Source organism: Taudactylus pleione, unplaced genomic scaffold (assembly GCF_031769625.1).
Source record: "Taudactylus pleione unplaced genomic scaffold, aTauple2 ptg000282l, whole genome shotgun sequence".
NCBI classification, from domain to species: domain Eukaryota; kingdom Metazoa; phylum Chordata; class Amphibia; order Anura; family Myobatrachidae; genus Taudactylus; species Taudactylus pleione.
Genome location: NW_028284684.1, coordinates 1,815,129 through 1,832,457, shown reverse-complemented (window position 1 = coordinate 1,832,457; position 17,329 = coordinate 1,815,129). Strand labels below are relative to the sequence as shown.

Here is a 17,329-nt window from a genome sequence, read left to right as displayed (position 1 = left end):
AATATAATTCCTAGCCCTGTCGGGGCACTAACTTCACAGGTAGTTCCCTCACTACCAGAACCTGGCAGGGCCTAATGCCCTCGCCAGCAACAAAGCACAGCACAGTACTCACAAATAGGTTTTTCAAGTGTCTCTGAGCAAACTCCCTGCCTGCTCTCCCACGTGAGACAATCAGCCCTCAACACACTAGGCTTATATTGGCCACTCTCAGGTGGAAAACTAACAAGCCTGTTACCAGGCTGCGAGAACCAAAACCTGGAGTGGCCGTGGGTGGAGCCCTCCCTCTCCTCTCACCCACAACCCCCAGGTCCCAAACCGGCTTTTCAAAAAGCCGAAACTCAAGCCTGCTACACTGCAGACTTTCTCCTGGGGGTTTAAAACACAAAAGACAGGAATCTGGGACAATTGTACCTGCCACAGACCACTTTACCAGTGATCCTATCACATATCCCCCCCCTTTGTTTCGACCTGTGGGGCGGAACAACTGAAGCCCCCAAACAATGAACGCGTGACAACGCGTCAGCATTGGCCAGCTGGCTTCCTGGCCTGTGTTCCACTGAAAATTGAAAAGTTTGTAACGCCAAGAACCATCTTGTAATTCTCACATTACTGTCCTTATTTTCAGACATCCACTTCAGAGGGGCATGGTCAGTGATCAATTTGAACTTTCTTCCGACCAAGTAGTACCTGAGAGCCTCTAATGCCCACTTTATGGCCAACGCCTCCTTCTCCACTGTGGCATAGTTTCTCTCATGTACATTCAACTTTCTGCTAAGATAGAAAATAGGGTGTTCCTCACCCTCCTTGTTCTGGGACAGGACCGCTCCTATACCTACTTCTGATGCATCGGTTTGTACTATGAATTCCCTTTCCAAATTAGGAGTCATCAGGACTGGTTGGGAACACAACGCTACTTTCAACTCCTGAAAAGCTTTCTCTGCCTCAGGACTCCATTCTACCATGACTTTTTGTTTGCCTTTGGTCAGGTCAGTCAGTGGGACTGCCATGGTGGCAAAGTTGGGTATAAACCTCCTGTAGTACCCCGTAATTCCCAAGAAGGCTCTCACCTGCTTCTTATTCAGAGGCCGTGGCCAGTTTTGTATGGCATCAACTTTATTGAGCTGAGGCTTTATCTGGCCTCTGCCAATGGTGTATCCCAGATATTTTACTTCCTCCATGCCTAGACAACACTTTTTTGGGTTGGCTGTCAAACCTGCCTTATAGATGGAGTCCAACACTGCTTGTACCCTGGGTAAGTGAGACTGCCAATCAGGACAATGAACGACCACGTCATCCAGATAAGCAGCCGCATACTGTCTATGGGGCCTTAGAATCCTGTCCATCATTCTTTGGAAGGTAGCAGGTGCCCCATGTAGCCCGAAGGGCAACATCTTGTACTGAAACAAGCCCTCTGGCGCTGAAAAAGCTGTCTTTTGTTTGGCGCTCTCGGTTAACGGTACTTGCCAATACCCTTTGGTTAGGTCAAGAGTGGTTAAATACCTTGCCGTCCCTAGTCTCTCAATCAGTTCATCCACTCTTGGCATCGGGTAGGCATCGAATTTTGAAACACTGTTCAACTTTCGGAAGTCATTGCAGAAACGCACACTCCCATCGGGCTTTGGAATCAACACAATGGGACTTGACCATTCACTATGTGATTCTTCAATAACCCCTAACTCTAGCATATTTTTTATTTCTTTCGACACCGATTCTCTTTGTGCTTCTGGTAACCTATAGGGCTTTAGATTAACTTTAACCCCTGGGTCAGTGATGATGTCATGTTTAATGACCGAGGTTTTCCCAGGTACGTCAGAGAACAGCACCCTATTTCTAATCAGAAACTCCTTGACCTCTTGTTGTTGAATTGCCGACAGGGTTTTTGCCACTGTCACTTCGGGAACTAAGGGCACTGGACTTACTGGAGGGTCTCGGATGGCCGACAGTACCGTTCTATCTTTCCAGGGCTTTAACAGATTTATATGGTATATCTGTTCCGGCTTTCTTTTCCCTGGCTGGTAAACTTTGTAATTGACCTGCCCCACTCTTTCTAAGATTTCAAAGGGCCCTTGCCATTTAGCCAAAAGTTTATTTTCCACAGTGGGAACCAATACTAACACTCTGTCCCCAGGAGCAAAGCTGCATAATCGAGCATTGCGGTTGTATACCCTCTGCTGTGCCTGTTGAGCCTGTTCCAGGTGCTCTCTCACTATCGGCACTACCGCAGCAATTCTCTCCTGCATTTGAGAAACATACTCAATCACCGTTTTGTAAGGACTAGACTGCCCCTCCCATGTCTCTTTGGCAATGTCTAGTAACCCCCTTGGGTGTCTCCCATACAACAAGTCGAAGGGTGAAAACCCGGTGGAGGACTGGGGAACTTCTCTTATGGCCAACAATAAATACGGCAATAAGTAGTCCCAATCCCTACCATCCTTGTCGACCACTTTTCCTAAGCATGTGTTTTAACGTCTTGTTAAACCTCTCGACCAGCCCATCGGTTTGGGGGTGATAAACCGAAGTTCTTAACTGTTCGATTTTGAACAGGCGGCATAACTCTTTCATGACTTTGGACATAAACGGTGTACCCTGGTCAGTTAGTATCTCCTTAGGTATACCCAGCCTGCTAAAGATATGAACTAGCTCTCTGGCAATGGTCTTGGTTGACGTATTGCGCAACGGGATCGCTTCCGGGTACCTGGTAGCGTAATCCATTATGACCAGAATATACTGGTGTCCCCTGGCAGACTTCATTAAGGGTCCAACCAAATCCATCGCTATTCTTTCAAACGGCACCTCTATGATAGGCAATGGAACTAGTGGACCCTTAAAATGTGGCCTGGGAGCATGATACTGACACTCAGGGCAGGATGCGCAAAAGTCAGATACCTCTTTATGAAGCCCGGGCCAGAAAAACCTCTGCATTATTCGCTCAGTGGTTTTCTCTACCCCTAGATGGCCTGCCATTATATGACCATGGGCCAGATCCAACACTGTTCTTCTGTAGGCTTTGGGAACTATTAGTTGTTCCACAACATCTTCCCCCTTCTTAGTCACCTGATATAACAAATCCTGACACATTGCCATGTGGGGATAGGACAAAGGACTATCAGGATCTCCAGGTTTACCATCAACTACTTTTACATTCTCCCTGGCTTTTACCAAAGTAGGGTCATTCAACTGCTCCATGGCAAAGACCTCTCTTCTGACCTCTAAAGCAGGCAGACGATCACCTGGCCCAACAACACTTCCCACCTCAATGGGAGGAACATCAGTTGGCGGGCCACCGTCACATTCCGCATTCTCTAGTTCGCCAACCATAGTAGAAAAAGGAAATAACTCTGACTCAGTGATGGGAAGAGAAGAGTATGGACAAGGAAAGGAACTGCTCATGATCCAAAACATACCACAAAACATATGCCCAGGGGCCTCATGATTTGATATTCAATTTGTCACAAACTCCCCTGACACCAGATGAACTGCAGGTGTTAAGTAGAGGATTGAATTTTGTTCCAACGACGGCACATGAGTTTCAATGGAAATTAGATAATTACAAATTATAGAGAAAACTTCGTTTATGTGAATACTTTGGTAAAAATTAGTCACAAAAAGGGTACTTTCATTGATAAAGCATTACCAGCACAGGTGAAAAAATTGGGTCCACCTTCGACATTTGATCCGCAGTCTACTATTTCTTCTAGTAGGACATTTTCCAGGATTGTGGAACAATCAAATAAGGAATGCACCCCGTTGAAATATCATAATTTATCTAGGAATGAGCATTTAGCTCTTAAAGATCTTGGCTCCCGGAAAGACATTATCATCAGAGGGGCTGATAAAGGGGGTGCTATTGTAGTTGTTGATCTTGATGATTATAAGAAGGAATGTGAAAGGCTATAATCTGATGTGACGACATACTCAATGTTAAGTAAAGATCCCACTATGGGTTTTCAGCATGAGCTTGCATGTATTCTTGATAAGGCAGTGGGGGAAGATATTATTGATAATGAGATCAGGGGCGTGTTGTTTAGAGAATGCCCTGTGGTCCCAATTTTTTACACAATTCCCAAGATACACAAGGACACACAGAACCCCCCTGGTAGGCCAATTATCTCGGCCAGGGGGTCTCTGTGTGAGCCGATTGCTGCCTACCTTGATGCTTTTTTAAAGCCATGCATTCAAGGCACATTCACTCATTTCAAGGATACATCATCTTTAATAAGGGCATGTGAAACGTGGCATGAGATTCCTGATGATGTGTCCTTAGCAAGCATTGATGTCACCAGCCTCTATATGTGCATTCCGCACGATAGGGGTTTGGTGGCAATCAAGAGGCTCATTATGGGTAATCCAAAATATGCTGGCCCTGATACTGAATTCTTTATGAAGTTGTTAGAATTCACGCTTACTCGTAATTACTTCAGTTATGATGGTCGCTTTTGGATCCAATTAGCTGTTTGTGCTATGGGATCACATGTAGCTCCATCCTATGCAAATGCGTACATGCATATAGTAGAGCAGGATTTATTTTTTTCTGAATCCAAAGTCAACAGTTGTGTGTTTAAATATTTTAGATCCATAGATGATATCTTGCTGTTAAGGCGGGGGTCAGAGTCTGAGTTACATCAGTTGATTATGAGGCATAATGCCTCTGAATGTCCAGCTAAATTAGTGATGGTGGTAAACAAATCTGTGATTAACTTCTAAGATGTGCAGATCTCGATCAGAGCAGGTAAAATATATACTAAAATGTTCTCTAAATTGACAGACCGGAACACAGTTCTTAAATTTGATAGCATTCATCCCAGAGCGGCAATAGATAGCTTGTCTTATTCGCAATTTATTCGAGTGTGCAGAATAACGAGTGATCCAAAGGATAGATACAGTTACAGGTGATGTTGGAGAAATTTATTGCAAGAGGGTATCCTATGAAAACACTAGTTGAGGCCAAGAAGAAGGCCCTAGCAAAAGAACGTAGTGAGCTTTTATGTGAGGGTTGCCCTAAGCTGGATAGGGATTTGATACCCTGGGTCCAGCAGTTCGATAACAAGAGTTATGCGACTTGCAAAAAAGCTAAATGCTTATGGCCGTTTGTTACCTCCGACCCAGAGTTGGGTTGTCTTACGAATAGTAAATTGATGCTTAGCTACACCAGGGGTCCTAATATTAAGGACCTCGTGATGAAGACTGATATCACTGATTGGAGTGGGGATCGGAGAGTGGCCAAGAAACAGGGTGGTCGCTATAGATGCACAGGTTGTGCGACCTGTTCATACTTGGTGCCATGTAAAAAATGTTCTCATCTGTATTCGGGCAAGTTGTTCTCTATCAGATTTCCATTGACCTGCACCACAAAATTTGTGGTTTACCTTCTGTCTTGCCCATGTGGGTTACACTACGTGGGCAAGACAGATAGGCAGTTCAAGGAGCGAATGGCGCAGCACAGGTCAGAGATCCATGCAGCACTGATGTCTGGTATTAGTGAACAGACAGTGGCCAGGCATTTTTCTGAGGCCAGGCACAATATGGTCATGCTGCGCTACCGTATTATTGATCATGTACCACCGATGCTGCGCAGAGGGGATAGGTCATGTAAACTGCTCCAGTTGGAATGTAAATGAATTTTCTGGTTAGACACAGTTAGTCCTAAGGGTTTAAATGAGGCATTAAATTTGGGCTGTTTTCTGTAAGGTCATCCAATTTTTTTTTATTTTTTTACGTGTTTTAGTGGTTAGGTGGGTGTTATCCATTGGATGTAGAGATGCATTAAATGGACATATGCCACTTTAAATAATTAAGTAGTAGGGGTATATATTTTTGCCTGTAGTATTTAATTAGTTTTTACTGCAGTACTGTTGAGATAATTTGGTATATATCTAGTCTGCAGATTATTGTTGCACTCTTTGGATCAGAGTGGTCCAGGAGTGTTTTTTTGAGTATATGGTAAATCCATCGTAGTTTTTGCGATTGTTAAATTTATGGTATTTGCCTAATCAAATTTTTTGGATGAGGGGTATATGATTAGGGGTCACTCATGTGTATTTGCATGTATATATTTTTATTAATTATTTTTGTCACTAGTGAGGTTTTTTTTTTTATATATATATATATATATTCTGTTGTCCTGAGGAAGGGGCGGAAGACCCCGAAACGTCGACCTATTAAAGTCCCTCTGCCGAGGGGGTGACATTGTTTACCAGTCTCCGAGTGCCGCCTATGTTTTTTGGTGCAGTGTGCGTTGGGGGTGCTGTCCTCCTAAGGAGGGCACCGGAGCAAGAATTGACTACGTGTCTGGAGACACAGTGTGGAGGAGTGCCGGAGGATTGTTTTCTTTTTATATATATATATATATATATATATATATATATATATGTTTCAGATCGATGTATGACATAGCTGATCACAAACATTGTTCATGTGATGATTATTTAGTTTGATTGTATACTAGATTTGTGGGCATTGTATGTCCTTTTTATGATTATGTGCACTCCAGCCTTATTTAATATACACTGTTGTTTTAATGATATGAATACTGTTTTTGGTTTCATATGTTTTTAGAAGTGTGAATAGATAAGGAGGGTTTTTTATAGTATCCACATTCAGGAGCTGGCAGTGTGGTCATGTGACTGGTTTCCTAGGTTACGTGTACACACGTCGTGCTCTGTGCTGTGGCTATCCTCTTCCGTTCTCTCGTCTGAGGCTTAGGTGGATGTTACTTCCTGTGTGAGGTCAGCACTGAGACCGGATGTGAGGCGCAGGATGCCACTGATCAGCGGGAGACAGGACAGGTGAGTTTTGTAAAATGGGTATTTAAGTTTGCACTGAGTTGTATTCACTGTGTGTGTCCTGATGAAGGGGTGCTGGACCCCGAAACGTTGCAATAAAGCACCATTTTTTTTCACAAGGATACAAGTCTTGGAGTGCCACCTTATTCCTGGTATATATATATATATATATATATATATATATATAATGTGATAGAAGCACTGGATAAATCTGGGATGGCATATATGTGTTGCATCTGCAAGTGGTTCATATAGCTGTGTTAAGGTTTTGGTTGAGTGTCTTACATACCCTGGGAGAACAGACACTGAGGTTTGTTCAGAGACACTGTGAAATTTGAAAGTGCTGTGTTTGTGGTAAGGCGGTAGGCCTTGCCACTTGTAGAGAGGGAATAACCAGTTTAGTTAGAGCCCAGACAGGCTAGGATTTATTTTTATGTTTTGTTTATTTTGTTGTTTATATTGCACAATAAAACTGGTTCCGACCAGCTTGCACTAAAACCCTGGACTGGTGTGCTGTTTCCTGGCTGCTGTGTATAAGGAGGTGTCCATCTATCCCAGGAGAGGGTCCCCCTACCCCGACTATATCACAAGTGGTGGAGAATGCGGGCAGCCACACGGAAAACTGCAGCAAGAGGAAACGTTTTGCATTGAAAATTTAAAGAGACAGACACCAATTTGTTGTTTGGATGTCAACCTGTGTTGTATGGAATCCATGAAGGTGGCATCAGTAGATGCTTAGAGAAGCCAGATTCTGCTTCCAATCTACACCTAAAGACAACATGGAGGACATTGTTAAGGCCTTGCTCCAAGCTAACAAAACTCTGCAGGAAACTAACAAAATTCAGCAAGAAGCTACCAGGGCTCAGCAGGAAGCTACCAGAACTAAGCAAGTCGCCATAGAGGAAACCTGACAGGCCTTAAGAAAGGTACTACAACAGCTAGTAGTCCGATCAGGAGATGCTTCCCCTGCTCTTCCAACTAACACTCACACCATACGGGTCAGTCACGGGTCTAAAGATGATCCAGAATGATGATGTGGAAGCCTATCTTATGGCCTTTGAAAGAACCGCAGAAAGAGAGAATTGGCCTAAAGAGCAGTGGGCAAGTCTTGTGGCACCCTTCCTGTCTGGAGAACCACAGAAAGCCTAATATGACTTGTGCCTGACTGATGCGAAAGACTATGTTAAATTGAAACAGGAAATCTTAACTCGATTGGGAGTCACAGTATTTGTTCGCGCCCAACGAGTCCACCGCTGAGAGTTCCAAACAGAAAAGCTTCCACGCTCGTAAATGCATGACCTCGTCGATCTTACCACAAAATGGCTGCAGTCGGAGACTCTAACAGGAGCCCAGATCGTGGAAAGGGTCATTATGGATTGATATCTGTGGTCTCTACCTGCAACTCTGCGCACGTGGGTGAGCCATGCAGACCCTAAAACAGCAGACCAATTGGTTGAACTGGTGGAGAGGTATGTGGCTGCTGAGGAACTTTTGAGTGTGCCACACCGAGCCATGATTCCGCAACGGCGATCTCCCATGATCACTGGTAAGATTGTTCCAGGGGAGAAGGGTGCTGGGCAATGGAATGTACTTAAGACTGTGGGTTTGAAACCTGCAGATAGGCCAGCCAGGCCAGGAAGGTTCCTACCCTGTAATAAACTTGATAATAGTAGGATTCAATGTTTCCGATGTGGTGGTTTGGGCCATATTGCTGCTAATTGTTCACTCACCTCTGAACCTATGCAATGTGATACTGCTTATGTCAATCGCAGAATGTCTTTCTTTGCACAGCCAGCCTGTACTGCTGACCGACAGGCTGAAACATATAAGCAAATATGTATAGTTACTGTAGAAGGCAACCGAGTAGAGGCTCTGTTAGATTCTGGTAGCCTGGTTACACTTGTGAAAGCTGAACTGGTGAACCCCTTGAAGCGTAAGGGAAAAACTGTTGGTGTGACCTGCATACATGGGGATACTTGCTATTGTTACTGCAGAGGTGAACATATAAACACAATGTGGTTCCGCGATAGTCTCTGTGGGTTTGGTGCATGGCTTGATGTATGATGCAATATTGGGGAGAGACTTTGCTCACTTCTGGAAGTTGTGGGAAAGCCAATTTGTTATAGAAGTAAATAACCCCAACCCATTTGAGGAGGTTACTGATGCAGTAGCAGAGGGAGTTTCTTCAGAGTGTGAGGTGTTCCCCTTTTCTAGCATGATTGGTGAACCAGAGAATGCTCAGAATGATGGTGGCTCACCAAGTGATGTGCCTCCTACTGAGATGGGAAGTGTTATGGAGCCAGTTGATCGTCTGCCTGATCTTGAAGTCAGAAAAGAGATCTTTGCTGTGGAGCAGTTAAATGACCCTACTCTGGTAAAAGCCAGGGAAAATTTAAAAGTGATTGATCGTAAATCCGTAGACCCTGATAGTCCGTTGTCATATCCTCACATGGCAGTACACCAGGACTTTTTGTATCAGGTGACTAAGAAAGGGGAAGATATTGTGAAACAATTAATAGTTCCAAAGGCATATAGAAGACCCGTGTTAGACCTGGCTCATGGTCACATAACTGCAGGTCACCTAGGGGTAGAAAAAACCACTGAGCAAATTTTACAGAGGTTTTTCTGGCCTGGCATCCATAAAGAGGTTTCTGACTACTGTGCATTCTGCCCTGAATGTCAATATCATGCTCCAAGGCCGCATTTTAAAAGTCCACTTGTCCTATTACCCATTATTGAGGTTCCATTTGAAAGAATAGCTATGGATTTGGTTGGACCATTAATGAAGTCTGCCCGGGGCCATCAATATATTCTGGTGATAATGGATTACGCTACCAGGTACCCGGAAGCGATACCATTGCACAATACATCAACAAAGACCATTGCTAGAGAATTAGTCCATGTCTTTAGCAGGTTGGGAATACCTAATGAAATCCTGACTGACCAAGGTACCCCATTTATGTCAAAAATCATGAAAGAGTTATAACCTGTCTAGTTAGTGCCCAGACAGGCTAGGATTTATTTTTATGTTTTGTTTATTTTGTTGTTTATATTGGACAACCAGCTTGCACGAAAATCCTGGACTGGTGTGCTGTTTCCTGGCTTCTGTGTGTAAGGAGGTGTCCATCTACCCCAGGAGAGGGACCCCCTACCACGACTATATCACAATATATATATATATATATATATATATAGAAATGAGATACAGCGGCACTCACGGGACCTCCTAAAAAGATTCATAACAAAGCAGTGGAAGTTGATTCGACGTTTCACTCGGTGAAGACTTTTATCAAGAACACAGAGGTAATCAAGTGTACATACCTTTATAGGACTACATCGGAATAGTGATGTGCTGTGACCACCCCTCCTGCCTGTCTCCGGGTGGAAGACATCAGCATGCAGCCAGAGCATCACTGTGCATGTCATGACGCCCGGCGCGTGACGTTGTCTCCATGACGCACGCTTTCCAGTGTCAGCCGCAGGGTAGTGGCCGGTGGTGTGTGGTGGGTAACCTAGGTAAAGGTGCATGACATAGGTTCGTGTATTCCATATCGTGGATTGAATATGGCTGTGAACAGAAAGTGTGTAACAAAGTGTATTACATCAAAGCAATGCAAGTAACAATGATGCTGATAGTTAATAATCAGTATAGAAAAAACATGTTAGTGCTGAACAAACAACAATAAAAAAAGACATATAACACAGATCTAAAATCAGGGTACTTGATGATGGTAGTGAGACTATCCTCAGTGCCTAGTCAGGTATCTAGTGAAAAAAATTAGTCTATATATTTCTATGTTTATAAGTAAGAGTAGCAAACGTAGCAACTGTATATGGACAAAACCCAACCAGGGACAGTTGCGTTGAGGATGGGAAGGTATAAATAAAAGGCAAGGGCAGTGCAATAAGGAAACAAGTTGAATAACGATGAGCAAAGGATCAATCCTACATCTGATGTAGATCATGGTGGCTCCGTGAGTTCAAATGTGATGGTAGATCGTAAGTGTCCGATAAGGAATTATCTTACAACACCTGGTATTCCTAGGGGTCTCCCACCCCAGTACTAACCAGGCCAAACACTGATTAGCTTTCAAGATCGGACAAGATCGGGCTTATCCAGTGTATGTATGGTTGTAAAAAACTTTTTATAGAAAGGAGTTACAGGAATCTCTTCCAACACTCTGAACTTCTCCGGCAAGTACCAGATCACTACCAGGTAGTGGAAGTTAGTCAAAAGACCAAGAGGTATCAAATAGAATAGTCCCTTACCCATGTCAGGAAATAGACTGGAGGGGTGAGAGGCAATCTGATGGTCCAACACAAGTGCGGTGGAAGACAAACTAGACAACATGTAGTGCAGTCATATAGAATCATAAAGAAAAAGTTCAAATAAGGGCATGAATCACATAAGCCAAGTAAAGAAAGAACACATACTACAAGGAGAAAAATGGGGTTGAGTGAGAGGAACAGAGTTCATATGCTCCTGAAACCTGCCTGTTAGTTCTCACCTGTGCTCTTGCTGGATCCCAGCTTCCAAGCAGCCTGCATCACCCTGCCTGCTCCCAGTCTCCTGCTGGAATGATCCTGCACCTTCTATCTACCCTTTCCCTGCCAAAGGACCCGAGTGTGCAGTTAACCCTGTACCTACACTGCCTCCATTTACCTAGCTCTCTGTTGGCTCATATCACAGCTGATCCTGTTTCTACACTAACCCTCAGAGTACAACTTTCCACTTAACTCATTAGCTGCTACTAATCAAATTACTCCATAACCTCTCTGAATTTCATCTCACCAGTATCAATCAGTAAACTGTTATCCTGTCTGAAGCCTAGCAGTGACCATTTGGATTAGTTCTGCCACTACTTGGACATTACCCATCCATACTTCACTACACTTTCTAGTCATCACTTCCCTCTCTATATTTTGGACTTCATATTATCCGTGTACATGTCTACAAGTTCACCCATTAAAAAACCCACTTTTCAGTTTAATAGGGGTATTCAATATGGGAGCGAAAACATCGTTTTTGCGTTAATATCGCACTTTTGACGTCATTATCGCAGGTTTGACTTTTACACCGTATTCAATTTCAAAGACTTATCGCAGTTTTGAAAAGTCTTTGATAAAAAACGGGGATAACTTTTCACCATTGAATAGGTGTCGAAAAAAAGTGCAGAATTGGGGTTTAGGGGTGCAGGCTTAAAAAAAATAACCTGCACCCCTGGGAATGACATTTAAAAAAGAACTGTGTCAAAAAAAGTTTTAAAAAAAAATAGGGACAGCCCAAAAAATTAATTTAAAAATTGGGGTGAAAAAAAAAATGGGAAAAAATTGTTTAAAAATAGGGAAATAGGTTCAGGGCTATTCTGCAAGTATGCGGCAGGTGTTTTCTAGAATAGATTTATAGCAGCAGAATTTTTAAAAACTTACTTTAGGGACATCAAAATATGCTAGTACCCATTTTCATGTACCCCAAATTTGATGGGACCACTTAAAAAAATGAAAAAAAAAACCTAAGTGCTCTTCTACATCACTTCTTCAGTGTCGGGAAAAAACACCTGCTGCGGCTATTTAAATCCCCGACTTTCATTTAAAGGCTAAAACGGGGGTACCCATAGTGAACCCCCATGTTTTTAAATCTTTAGGGGGGGTCTTACAATTTTTTAAGGAAAAATTCGTAACTTTACGCAACTCCAACTTCGGAGGCTCCCGTTTTCGTTAATTTTATATTGAATACGGGGATAAGCGGGCGCGCGCCCGATACTTTAACGCAGGTAAAAACTCCGATATGAAACATTAACTTCGACAGTGAAGTTAATGTTTCATATTGAATACCCCTCTATGTCTGTTCAAGTGTCTGCTCCTATTTCCACCCCGGGTCCACAACAAACCCAGATCCTAACAGTTTGCACTGGCCCAATGGACTCGGCCATGGGACAGGAGTCCAGAATTGATTTAATTCAGAGCAAAGCAACCCATTTGGAAAACCTGGAAACTATGCAGCACCAAATGGTCCAGTTTTTTCAAGAAATGGTAAAACGTCAAGATATCATGCAAACTACTTTGACTACTTCAAATGTAACAGTGGTTACACCTGCTCCTCCCCCGGTTGCACCTAACTATGCCAAGCAAATTTGACGGCAGTCCCAAGCTATGCCGTGGATTTCTTAATCAGTGTGATGTGCGTTTTACTTTGCAACCAGATAATTTTCCTTCTGTCAAAACTAAAGTGGTCTATATCGTGTCCTTATTGACCGGTTCAGCTTTGGATTGGTCTTCTCCACTCTGGGAGCATTGAGACCCCTTCTGGACAATTATACTGAATTCCTAACATCATTCAGGAGGATTTTTGATGAGCTAGGAAGAACCATTTCGGCCTCATCCAGTATTATGACTCTAAAACAGGGAACCCGTCCTATCAGTCAGTACGTTGTACAGTTTCAGATTTTGGCATCAGAGCTCAAGTGGAATGAGGAAGCCCTTAGCTCAGCTTTTTGGCATGGACTTTCTGATCGGTTAAAGGATGATCTGGTCACCCTCAAGCTTCCAACTAATCTTAATTATATGATTTCTCTCTGCAATAAAATAGACCTACGCTTTAGAGAACGCCAGGCTGAGAAGCATAGAACTGACCGTTACAAGCCACCCCCACTACCCACTCCTACCCGCCTACCTTCTTCTCCTACAGATGAAGAGCCCATGCAGGTGAATCACACCCGTCTCTCTAAAGAGGAACAACAGAGACGAATATTAAAAAACCTCTGCCTATATTGTGAAGATTCAGGGCATCTGGTGGCCTCCTGTTCCCATAAGCCGGGAAATGCCCATTTCTAACTGATCCTGGGGACATCAAGTTAGGAGTAATAAGTCCATCCCCAAAATCTAAAGATTCTGTCTTGACCTTAGCCTTAGACCTTAAGTCTAAACCAGTTTTTGTCACTGCTCTGTTTGATTCTGGAGCAGCAGGAAACTTTGTGATCTCTAGTTTTGTAAACAAGTTACAAATTCCTTGTACAACTCTTGATCACTCTATCTACCTGACGTCTGTAGATGGACAACCTCTTTTAAATGGAACTGTCTCTAAGGAGACTCAGCCAGTCTTGGTTCATTTTGGAGCACTCCATTCTGAGCATATTAGGTTCCTAGTTATACCCAAAGCTCCCCATGAAGTTATTCTAGGATTTCCATGGTTACGTCAGCATAACCCCAGGATTGGCTGGTTCACTATGCAGATTCTCTTGTGGAGTACAAGTTGTCAGGAATCTTGTCTCCCCAAAGTACGACCTGTGAGGGAAATAGCATTCAGCAATACCTAAAGAATATCAATCCTTTGCTGATGTCTTTTCTGAAAAACAAGCTAATGTCTTACCTCCTCACAGATAATGGGGTTGCCCAGTCGATCTATTGCCTGACAAGATACCTCCTCGTGGTCATACTTATCTTTTGTCCCTACCAGAGACCAAAGCCATGATAGAGTATATCCAGGAAAATCTGGAGAGAGGCTTCATTTGACCTTCCACTTCTCCTGCTGGAGCAGGTGTCTTTTTTGTTGCAAAGAAGGATGGTGGGCTAAGACCAAGTATAGACTACAGAGGCCTTAATGAAATTGTGGTTAAGAACAGATATCCACTCCCATTGATTACATAATTATTTGATAGAGTCAGAGGATCTACCATAATATATATATATATATATATATATATATATATAATTAACATACTAACTCGAGGGGAGTGCCTGGAGCAAATCATCATTACTCTCCATCTGATACAGATACAGATTATTGTTCAGCGATGTAGTTGTTTGGACACATGACGAGTAGGTGGGGGAGTAGTAGGGAAACATGACAGGTAGGAGTAGGGACAAATGATAAGTGGGATGGGGTAGCAGCAATAGAAAGTACACAGGTCAGGCGGATGGTAGTAGCAGGGATACAGGTGACAGCTGGATGTTAGTAATAGGGACACAGATGACAGCTGTGGGTTAGTAATAGGGACACAGATGACAGCTGTGGGTTAGTAATAGGGACACAGATGACAGCTGGGGATTAGTAATAGGGACACAGATGACAGCTGGAGGTTAGTAATAGGGACACAGATGACACCTGGGGGTTAGTAATAGGGACACAGATAACACCTGGGGGTTAGTAATAGGGACACAGATGACACCTGGGGGTTAGTAATAGGGACACAGATGATGCTGGGTGTAGTAGTAGCAGGGACAGAGATAACAGCTGGGGTGGTGGAAGTAGTAGTAGGGACTGTATTGGGATAATTGGAACACATGACAAGTGGAAATAGTAGTAGGGGCTTGGTGAGGGTAGTAAAAGTAGTAGGGACACACAGGGTGACAGGGGAATGTATTGGGGGCAGTCAGTACCTGCAGGTCTCCTGTAGCAGGGATACGCTGGTAGGTTAGATAATCTCAGAGCAGAAGTGTGAGGACATATGCAGGGGGTGAGTCTGGTCCTGACAGCCTCCCAGGACCCCTCTGCAGTTTCTCACCTTGAACATGCTGCGGGGTTTCAATGGAGTCTGGTGCTGCAGTCAGTCCAACTCCCGGGTAACCCAACCCCCGTGTCCCAGTGCCGGGTGCCTATTTTGAGAGGACAGAACAATGTCTGTCACTCTCTGAGTCCCCACCCTTTAGCACAGCAGGCTCCACTTCCTCCAGGCTATGGGAGCCTATAGACTCATTTTTAACTAGTCTTCAGGAAGCATCTAATGACACGCCGCACAGGCTGCTCATAGACAGCTGAGCTGGCCCTAAATAACACACAGTGATCCGGCCGCCTATTTCCCCTGCCACCTGGCCCAATCTGACCCTGACCACAGCACTGATATAGTGCTGCCCAGCTGCTGCCCGCACACAGAGCATAGAAACTGCCGCCCTCCACACGTGACGTACCTACACAGTAAAATCTTACCGCTGGTGACCAGCGCTAGGCCACGCCCGCCCATTTTAGTGGGCGTGGTTTTGAAGCAGTGGGGCCCACCGGGGAAACCCCGAATCCCTGGCGGCCCAGTCCAAGCCTGCTGTCCAGCATTTTTTATGCACATAGAATATTTTTTTAATAATTTTATTTAACTATGCACTTTTTACACTTTAAACTAGGTGCACTGATTTTTAGGTCTATCTGACCCCTATATTTATTTTTATAACACTTTTGCCATACCTCCCAACTTTCCCACATTCAGCGGGACAGTCCCTTTTTTTATGGGACTGTTCCGGCGTCCCGCGGTGGGGGGGGAAGTTGGGGGGAAGCATACACTGCTGCTCTGCATAGCAGAGCAGCGTGTATGCAGAGCAAGAATAGATGCTGTGCGCATGTGCACAGCATCTATTCACAGCACGGGGGGGCAAACGGGGCATGCCGCTAGGCCATGCCCCCTTTACGTATAGGCCACGCCCCTTTTCTGGAGCGTGCGCGCGGATATCCCGAATTTATATTAGCAAATGTTGGGAGGTATGCTTTTGCACACTTTTTGTATAGGTTAACTGATTAGCCTTCCATCCCTCCGGCATTAGCTATACATCACTGCTGCAGACCCCGTGGAATACTTTTGTTGCAGTATTTTAGCTGTCTCTTTACTCTTACTATGCAGGGTTACTTTGTTTACTTGGCAACCACCCCACAATGCATTGCAATCCTAGGACACACACACCCATGATGTCATCTTCTGGCGACTCCCTGCAGGGATGGTGGCTTTCAGCCTTAATCAGCCTCTGTATTGGACACTCTCTCTTATTTAGGTAAGCACTTGTTTCTTACTCTGTTTTAATTGTACAGGTTGAGACTCCCATATCGAAAATGCTTGGGACCAGGAGTATGTTGGATAACGGAATATTCCGTATTTTGGAATAATTGCATATCATAATGAAATATCTTGGGAATGGGACCCCAATATACACACAGAATGCATTTATGTGTTACATACACTTTATACACACAGCCTGCAGGTAATTTTATACACCATTTTCAATAATTCTGTGGCTCAAGCAAAGTTTGTGTACAGAAATGAAATTCATTTGTGTTTCATAAACACCTTATACACACAGCCTGAATTTAATTTTATACAATATTTTAAAATAATTTGTGCCTTAGACATAGTTTGTGTACATTGAACCATCAAAATTCAAAGGTTTCATTATCTCAGTCATGCCAAAATAATGTCGTATTTCGGAATATTCCGTATTTCTGAATATTTGGATATGGGAGACTCAACCTGTATATTGCATCAGAGCCGTAACTATACTTTTTGGTGCCCTGTCCTAGAGAGAGCATTGGCATGCCCCTATTTTTCAAATAGGGTCATAAATAGTGCATCTGAAACAAGGGCCATGGCTTCATAGGGAAGGGCAAGGGAAGAGATAGGGCAGGCCAGGAGATGCTGGGGATAAAAGATGAAGAAGCTACAAGCGAGAATGATAATAAACAGGAAAATTTAAAGGCCCAAACAGCGCCCCCTGTCCTGCGGTGCCTAGTTACGGCCCTGTATTGCACATCCTGATGAAAGTATAGCTGGGGTCTTGAAACATTGATGCCT

The 17,329-nt window shown here is 43.8% G+C and overlaps 1 pseudogene; it reads right to left on the bottom strand.

The window, feature by feature from the left end:
* Positions 1-10,802: 10,802 nt before the first annotated feature.
* LOC148512100 (5S ribosomal RNA) lies at positions 10,803-10,921 on the bottom strand (annotated as a pseudogene).
* Positions 10,922-17,329: the final 6,408 nt, after the last annotated feature.